Source organism: Anoplophora glabripennis, unplaced genomic scaffold, assembly GCF_000390285.2.
Source record: "Anoplophora glabripennis isolate ALB-LARVAE unplaced genomic scaffold, Agla_2.0 scaffold1110, whole genome shotgun sequence".
Classification (NCBI taxonomy): Eukaryota; Metazoa; Arthropoda; class Insecta; order Coleoptera; family Cerambycidae; genus Anoplophora; species Anoplophora glabripennis.
The window spans coordinates 84,592-94,793 of NW_019417191.1; positions in this window are offsets into that span (position 1 = coordinate 84,592).

Genomic DNA, 10,202 nt, shown 5'->3' on the forward strand with positions numbered 1-10,202 from the left:
TTCGGAGGCATTACTTTTCACCACACCCTCGTATTATTGTTGTGCGATAGTGTTTACATTAGTTTTTCAAGTGTCAAAAATGGCTTACGTGTATAGCAACTCGGAGTTGATAAGATTGTTTTAATTTATGATCAAGCAAGACAACATTTGTGTCAGTTCGTAGAAATTGAGTAAATGTGTGTTGGACAAAATTTTGGACAGTTGTAACATCCGTAAAATTATGTTATTAATTAAAACCACAAATTAATTATTTTATTGATTAATAATAACAATAGTGTCAAAAGAAGTTGAATTTGCTGATATAAAATAGGTGTTATAAAATTTGACTTATTTCTTTGAGAAATAAATTCTTACAATTTTTTGTACATTCATTTTTTATTACACTTTGCCGCCGTGCCGGTTGCCGATTGCATGCTTTGCCTTGAGTAAGGTCAGGTTTTGAAGTGGACCAGTTTCCAGTGCCGCGCAGAATGTATTTTTAAATAATTTTTTCGAATTGCCATTATTAATTTTTTTACAAAATTGTATTTGTAAGAGTCACCTGTACCTACATTTAAAAATTTTTTTGGATCAGCTCTGAATCACCCTGTATAATTGTGACTTACTTCTATTCGGGTATAACTAATATTACTTCATTGGAACTGTTAATAATAATAATTGTATTACCATTTTTTGGTTTTTACATATTTTTATCCGTTGTGCACTGCCAGTAACTCAAATTACTACGCAAATTGTCAAAGCAAATACACTTTGGTGTAAATGCGAGAGAATATGTAAATAACAACTTTGCTAACCGGTGGATTGGAAGAGAAGGTTCAGTTCTCTGGCCTCCGAGGTCGCCAGACCTAGCGCCTCTTGACTATTATCTTTGGGGACACATGAAAAGTCTAGTGGATTCAAATATACCACAAACCAGAGATGAGCTAGTTCAAAATATTATGGCTGCAGCTGCATTCATACGAGATGACCCAGATTTATTTACTGTTAAATTTAATATTGCCAATAACTCCTTAACTATTGAGTTTTAGACAAAGTGTATAAGGCACTTTCGACTTAAAATTGTCCAAGGAATACGACCTTAAGCTATGGCTATCGAGTCACGGGACACCCTGTATGTTCTAAACAAAGAACATTCTTTTTAATCCATCTATTTTTTGTTTGTGGAACTCTGGAAGATAAAATAAGCAAAGAACGATTTAGTATAGTCTTTCCGAAGACAGTTGAATATGCAAAAAACATCTGGTAATAAAGTTTACCTACGACCACTACTGTAAATATTTAAAAACACACCGTCTGCGATCAATGTAAGATTCCTATTACGTACGGTAAAAAAATCGCACAGTTTTCCTAGCAACCGCCTAGCAACGGTCAATACAATACTGTTTGTATTGACCGTTGCTAGGCGGTTGCTAGAAAAACTGTACGATTTTTTTACCAAGCTGTGCGATTTTTTTACCGTACGACGTAATAGGAATCTTGCATTGATCGCAGACGGTGTGTNTGTAACATCCGTAAAATTATGTTATTAATTAAAACCACAAATTAATTATTTTATTGATTAATAATAACAATAGTGTCAAAAGAAGTTGAATTTGCTGATATAAAATAGGTGTTATAAAATTTGACTTATTTCTTTGAGAAATAAATTCTTACAATTTTTTGTACATTCATTTTTTATTACACTTTGCCGCCGTGCCGGTTGCCGATTGCATGCTTTGCCTTGAGTAAGGTCAGGTTTTGAAGTGGACCAGTTTCCAGTGCCGCGCAGAATGTATTTTTAAATAATTTTTTCGAATTGCCATTATTAATTTTTTTACAAAATTGTATTTGTAAGAGTCACCTGTACCTACATTTAAAAATTTTTTTGGATCAGCTCTGAATCACCCTGTATAATTGTGACTTACTTCTATTCGGGTATAACTAATATTACTTCATTGGAACTGTTAATAATAATAATTGTATTACCATTTTTTGGTTTTTACATATTTTTATCCGTTGTGCACTGCCAGTAACTCAAATTACTACGCAAATTGTCAAAGCAAATACACTTTGGTGTAAATGTGAGAGAATATGTAAATAACAACTTTGCTAACCGGTGGATTGGAAGAGAAGTTTCAATTCTCTGGCCTCCGAGGTCACCAGACCTAGCGCCTCTTGACTAGTATCTTTGGGGACACATGAAAATTCTAGTAGATTCAAATATACCACAAACCAGAGATGAGCTAGTTCAAAATATTATGGCTGCAGCTGCATTCATACGAGATGACCCAGGTACTCTTCAGAGAGCTACGTCTTCAATTTATTAGAAGAGCAAGAATGTGTTGTGAGACAGCGGGGCGTCATTTTCAACCAAACCTTTAATTAAATTTCTGTTAGCAATAAAAAAATTCGTAATTAATAAAACATTACATTACTTTATTCAATATGCTCTTTACTTTACCAGATTTATTTACTGTTAAATTTAATATTGCCAATAACTTCTTAACTATTGAGTTTTAGACAAAGTGTATAAGGCACTTTCGACTTAAAATTGTCCAAGGAATACGACCTTAAGCTATGGCCATCAAGTCACGGGACACCCTGTATGTTCTAAACAAAGAACATTCGTTTTTAATCTATCTATTTTTTGTTTGTGGAACTCTGGAAGATAAAATAAGCAAATAACGATTTAGTATAGTCTTCCCGAAGTCAGTTGAATATGTAAAAAACGTCTGGTAATAAAGTTTACCTACGACCACTACTGTAAATATTTAAAAACACACCGTCTGCGATCAATGTAAGGTTCCTATTACGTACGGTAAAAAAATCGCACAGTTTTCCTAGCAACCGCCTAGCAACGGTCAATACAATACTGTTTGTATTGACCGTTGCTAGGCGGTTGCTAGAAAAACTGTACGATTCTTTTACCAAGCTGTGCGATTTTTTTACCGTACGACGTAATAGGAATCTTGCATTGATCGCAGACGGTGTGTTTTTAAGTATTTAAAGTAGTGGTCGTAGGTTAAGTATAGTACGTAATACGTGGTGTAATGCAATTACGCACTCATAGAATTACGCACTCGCCGCTACGCGGCGTCGTGCGTAACTTTTTCATTCGTGCGTAAAATGCTTTTTACAACACTTGTTACGTAATATACTATTAATGAGTTTCATAGGCGTCCCTAAAAAAATTTTCTGCTAAAGGTAAAAAATTATTATAACTTGTATATAATGTGTAGAAAATTTCTACTATATGTTCATTTGACCAACAACATATTTTAATTATTTATGTACTCAAACAATTTTATTATATTGGTGGTAAATTTCGTTTTGTTCCATTTCAAATGGTCTCCAAAATGCCATGTTGTGATAATACTACTAAACAAAATATCCCTATTATTTCTCCCTTTCGCAATTATAATATGAATGATTGATAGAAGGTGCCTATAATAAATTAAAATTACCTGAATCGCACCAAATTCCGCATTGCTGCACTGCACTGCTGGGCAAATTATCAACCACTTGTCATCGACTGTGATTTATTGTCCAGTAGCCAAATGCAACTGTGATCGTTTTCCTTTGCCCGCGCTCGCATTCTTCAACTGAGCGTATACATTTCTATCATCTTCACGTTTAGTTCGACCAGACATGTTTATGGGTATGGCTAAATAAATATGGGAACAAGTTTTTCAAATATTTCAATGCCGAGTTGCTGCGTCAGCGACCGAACCTGGTACATACTATCAATCTGTTGGTTCTACAATTGATATCGGAAAGACTATAAACTATATAACCCAATACTACAGTTAATATTATCAATGAGGTGGACAACATAGGCTTTATGCCCGCTGCCTAGAACAGAATGATGTAATACACTTTATAATAGGACAATTTTCCAAGAATTTAAAAGATTGTTTTATTATTCCTACTAGCAACCCGCCCCGACTTCGCACGAGCAAATATAAAATATCCTATGTTACTCCGAGGAGATGTAGCTTTCGGTAAAATTGGTTGAGTAGTTTTTGAGTTAAATCGTAACAAACAAAAAATCAATCAACTTTCATCTAATGCGACCCTAATATTAATTTTAAAATAATTCACGATATATCTATATACCTAAGACAGCAAACGAACTCAAAACTAAAAATGCAAAACCTTTAATTTAAAACAATATAGGTAACTACCAACAATGTGAAAACAAAACGAATTAAATTAAAGTACCTATGATCAGGACTATCAATTTTAATTAATAAATAAGTAGTTAGGTATCTAACTACCTAAAGAAAATAAACACGAAACAAAAATGCGACTATGAAATTTTGAATGATTCGCAATAAGAAAGAAACAAATAAATTATTAAAACTCAATGAAATAAAAGTATGTTTGCAAGTATCTATGTATGTTCCGACTACCTAAAGACAACAAATACAAAACAAAAATGTGACCTTAAAATATCGAACGCAATTATAACTTTCCAACAACACCCAGAAAGAAAACACAGTCGTCAGTCGTCACCTCCATTCGCTCCAAGTCAGTTTATTAAAGGATCACGCGCGCGTTATCGTTCGGCTTATTAGCTAAACAGTAGGCAAGACGGTGCGGGGGGAGGGTCGGCGATCGCATCAAGCGAAGCGAGGCGCTTGAATTTTATTCTCGCGTCCGTAATTTTTTTGCGATTACTCCTAAGATATTCATTTAAATTATATGGTGTAAAAGAGTAAAATAATGTGCATGAAATGCTTAAAGCCTCTAACTTATTTAAAATGATAAGGATTAATACCGTATTTGTGTAAATAGCTTTTACATTACCGCTTTATAATTGCCAATTTTTTAAAGTATTAAAATGGATATAGGTAGTATGTTATCTTTAACATATAGACATATGCCATCGCGGACTTTTCTGTAGGCATATATAAGATACACAATTCCACCATACATTGATACACTACATAAACTTTCGGACCCCCCCGGCTCGGACGCGAGGCGCGGGGTCACGGGGCGCCCGCGCGGCCCGGTCGAATCACGGCGACACGAAATTAATTTCGTTGCGCATTATTTTGATTTTGCTATATCTCCTAAGGTATTCATTTAATTTGCATGGTGTAAAGGGAAAAAATAATCTTCATGAAATGCTCAAGCCAACTAACGTATTTAAAATGATAAGGATTAATACCGTATTTGTGTAAATAGCTTTCCAATTACCGCTTTATAATTGCCCATTTTTTAAAGTATTAAAATGGATATAGTATGTTATCCTTAAGAGATAGACATATGCCATCGCGGACTTTTCTGTAGACCTATATAAGATACACAATTCCACCATACATTATTTTGTTATATCTCAAAGGGTTTAGGCAGCGTTTTCGTTGAAAGCTCCCAGACGACTTATTTTTTTCCGACACTTCCAACAAATATCGTTAATGTATACAAAAACTTAACAAATTATATACTAAAACCTTCCTCGAGAACCACTCTATCCATTGGTGAAAACAGCATGAAAATCGGTGCAGTAGTTTTTGAGTTTATCGCGAACAGACAGACAGACGCGGCGAGGACTTTGTTTTATAATATGTAGTGATGTATATTTGTAGTTTTTCTTCTTTCTCCATTGGAATCTAACAAGAATTATCAAGAGATGTCACCATTATCCTGCTTAATTTGAAAAGCGTAGCTAGGGAAACTAGAGGGTTCGAAGTATTTATTGCGTTAAAAAAAGTACGCAGACGAGTTTATACAAAAGTTCAGCTTACTGGCACGGAAAATAAACTTCCTTCGCATGCAAACGCCTCATTAAAAGTGAGGTTATGATTCCCCCGAGTCCCCAGCCCGTTACAACCGTCATCGGGTCCAATCAAAGACGTCAGTCCGGACAAATCAGCTTTGTAATTGGACTCCCACCCCTTAGAATTAAAACCGGGGTGTGATTTACGTCCGCGCGGTTTTTAAAATCAAGATATGTCCCCCGAACTTCGACCTCGGTCGTATTTTTACGTGGAAGGCGCGCGTGCCGAATCCGAATTAGGACGAAATTTTTTGCGTCGGCGGCTAGTTGGGGCGGGCGTCGAAACGAGAGGCAAATTGGAGAAATTTTACATTAACGGGTTTTTGTATTTTAGACAGGGTTCTGGAAGGTAGGGTCGTGCGTGTGGGGTCGCTTTTTGTTGGACTGACAGCCGCAAGGGGATAGGAAGGATGTACAGGGGTATTCATATGACATTGTAGCCCTTGTCATTTTCGCTACTCTTGTAGGAAAAAAATTGTAAAGATAAAGGTTTAGTTAATTTTCTTGTGTCCTCAAAGAATTACTCGCGTATAAAAATATAATTGGATGTTGCAATTCAGAGATATAAACCAAATTGTGTTACTTTTTAATGGAACACCCTCTATATTTGCCGTTTTTTGTTTTGGATTTATTTGTTTTTTTAATAATTACATGGTAATTTATAACTTATTAAGAACAAAAAGTTATGGGATGTACCATGGATCAATAAAAATAAAATTCTGAAAAAAAAGAAACAAAAAAAGGAAACTTCAAAAATTATTTATTAAAATTTCATAAAATGGTCGATTATAATTTTCATATAAATCACCGATAGCTTTCACTTCAGTAAGATACACTTAATTATTTAGATGTGGCCATAAAAAAGTTAATAGGGCTTAAATCAGGAGACCGTGATCGCGATGCTATCGGTCCTCCTCGTGAAACCATCCTTGACTTTGGTATAAAGTAATCTGGAATACTTTATCTACACTGTAAAAAAAATCGGTGTGAGTGAAAGCAATAAAGGTACAGAGTGAACCCACTGAGTGAAATTATTGAGTCGTCACTCAATATTGATCATTTCGATTTTACTAATTTGTGATAATATTTGAACTAAAACTGAGTACTTTCACTCAAACACAGGTATCCATTAATTAAATTTTGCATATACAGTCTCCATTCTATGGTTGTCGTGCGCTGTCTTTGTCCCATCGTCCTCATTAGGCGATCTCGTGACGTGGTGTATGGCGTGTAGTGCTGGTGTGATTATAATAATTAAAAAGGATAATATATTGAGTCTCGATTTATATTTGGTTAAATAAACGGATAGTTAAATTTGTTACGTATACTTACTTACGTATCTGTCCGATCAGTTAACCAATTTCTTTAATAGAGACATAAAATATTGTCTCTAAAACAGACCTGTGTAGAAACCATTGATATTTAAATTAAGATTTAAAGAGAATATAAAGTGGTACAAAACCACTCCAGATATTAATGAAATGGACAGAATCCAGAAGCACCCTTCCGAAAAATCAATTTTGCCATGAAACTATAAGAGTTAGGAAAAAAAGTGAATGTACACTTTTTGTCAATAACAAACTGTTGTATCTAAAAAAAGCATCATTTTTTATTTTCAGTAGGGCCGTATTAATTTTTTTTATAATTTAATGAGTCTGAGTCCCCTTAACTCCGCCACTGGTTGCTTGCGGGACTTCTACTTCTATGGAAAAATGGTAATTTTGCTTAAATAGTTTTCTTCATTTAGAAATTATTTAAAAAATTAATTTTTTTTAAAATATTTAACGCCATATTTCGAAAATGAAGCGTACCTGGAAAAAAATTTATACTTGATTTTTTTCTTATTTTTTTTTGACGAATATCTCCTTAAAGTTTGTCGACTTAATCCTGAAACACCCTGTATATTTCAACCATTTTTCAAATCTTTTTGGGAAAATAACTTAAAAAAAAACAGAACCAGTCCGCACTAAGAAGCTCAACCCTACATAACGACGCCGATACCAATTGTTCGTCTAACTCCTCAAGTCCCTCGCTGACGACTTACTGGCAACTGAACCTGGTAAGATGATAAACGCCCTTAGCGGAATTGCGAGGGCATTATCGGAGAGTATACTGCCAGACCCCAGCCTCTCCAACTCTCGGGGGTGATACAAAGCCAAACAGACTCGACATCATGAAATTGGTTGAGGTCCTGAATCGTCGGCGGTGTTGTTACTAACAACTGCGCCGGGTTTGGATTGCTGCGATAGACTTACCAGTCGGTCCTAGTGACCTGGTAGTGTAATTCGTTTGTTTAATCTGGGGTAGAGGGCCGGAAGTAGCGCTGTATAGGGGATGGGTATCTCAGAAAAGGGTGGGAAGCCTGGGAGGGAAGTCGAAGTCCTAACATTCGTTGGATATAAAAATAGAGGAAAAAGTCCTGAACAAGAATTAACGGGTGAGAAATATTTTGTGTATGAATCTTAACTACATACTTTGATAGAACGAAAAGTTTCAGTTTTTCCAAGTCACAAAAAAAATATAGAATTCCTACCCCATTGTTGTGGGATTCAGACGACTGGTTCCAATATTTGTACAATGTGGAAATTGTGCTTGATCCGGCTTGAAGGACCAAAAAATGTATGAATTGGTCCGATAAAAAAATGTTTGGGGTGTTTTTCTCTCTAGTACCTTATACACGTCAAAATTGCATTATGAGAGCACAATGGATGCACATTTCTCTATTTAAACTAATATAAAATTATAAACAGCGCGCTGTTTCACTCGAAGTAGAAGACATAATTATTCTAACAAATTTACAAGTATTCCTCAATTTATCTTCCAATTTATACATATTTTGCAAACGTATTTGACAACTAAATTATCATATACTTTTGAACAAAGTTGTCGAATTGGTTTTTAACACCAAATCGTCTATCATTAAATCATATTAGGTATAGTCTTTTCGATCTCAGTTGAAGAACCAAGAGGTTGGCAGTATGTACCAGGTTCGGTCGCTGACGCAGCAACTCGGCAGTGAAATATTTGAAAAATTTGTTCCCATATTTATTTAGCCATACCCATATATAGGTCTGGTCGAACTAAACATGGAAGTGGTAGAAATGTATACGCCCAGTTGAAGAATGCGAGCGCGGGTAAACGGCGTATAATACAGCCGCACTGGGCGACTGGGCAATAAATCTCAGTTGCTGACAAGTGGTTGACAAATTGCCTAGCAGTGCAGTAAAACAATGCGAAATTTGGTGTGATTCAGGTAATTTTAATTTATTATAGGCACTTTCTATTAATCATTGATATTACAATTGCGAAAGTGAGAAATAAGAGGGATATTTTGTTTACTAATATTATTACAACAAGACATTTTGGAGACATATTGAAACGGAACAAAACGAAATTTACCATCAATATAATAAAATTGTTGGAGGACATAAATAATTAAAACATAGACTAGAAATTTTTTTCACGTTATATGCAAATTATTATAATTTTTTACTTTAGCAGAAATCTTTTTTGAGACGCCTATGAAATTCATTAAATTTTATTGCTAGGCGTTTTTATACAATGTTCAACTGACTTCGGAAAGATAGGGTCCAATTTTTCCATACAACGGCTCTGACTCGTTTAATTATGTTGCAACTTTAGGAGTCCCTCAGGGCTCAAATTTTGGTCCTTTATTATTTCCTGTTTTTATTAACGACATTTATCAAGTCTATTTCATTTATAGGTGGCTGCTAAATATTAAAGGAACTTTTAATCAATTTACACACTTGGTGTTCTAGAATCAAATTGCACCTTTATACAGGGTGATTCATTAACAATGGGAATGTCGAAAGCTGAAGATACTACATGTGAAATGATGACCATTGGCGCAAACATGCCTTATTCGAAAGTTGATAGTTTAGGAAATACAGGGTGTTGAAAGTTAAAATTTTAAATCGTTTTTTTGCGATTATTATGAAAATATGTAGTTAGGAACTTGAAAATTTGTGAAACTATATTTTTTTAGGCGACGAATAATAATAACTATATAATAATTAATAACTTTTTACCCTGTTTGTCTAACATGAAACTTGATTCAAAACCTGAAAGAGCAATCATTTTTCCATTAATTAAGTACTATTGTTTCATGTCGGTATCTCGATCCGTTTTCGAGAAAAATCGATTTAACGAACACTATGTTTTGATAATACGAGGAATTAAAAGCGAAACAAATCAAGTGTTTCTTCGTGTTATTACAACAATTAACAATAAAAACAAATGAAATTCGTAATAATGATTTAAAGTCAGTGTTCGAAGAATCCACCGTTGACATTTACACACTTTACACAACGTTTTCTGAGAGATTTTCGAGTATGAAACCACATATTGGGATTGCGTTTGACTTCGTTGGCAGCGATTTGTATTCTTTGCCACAACTCTTCACACGAACCAATAGATTCTT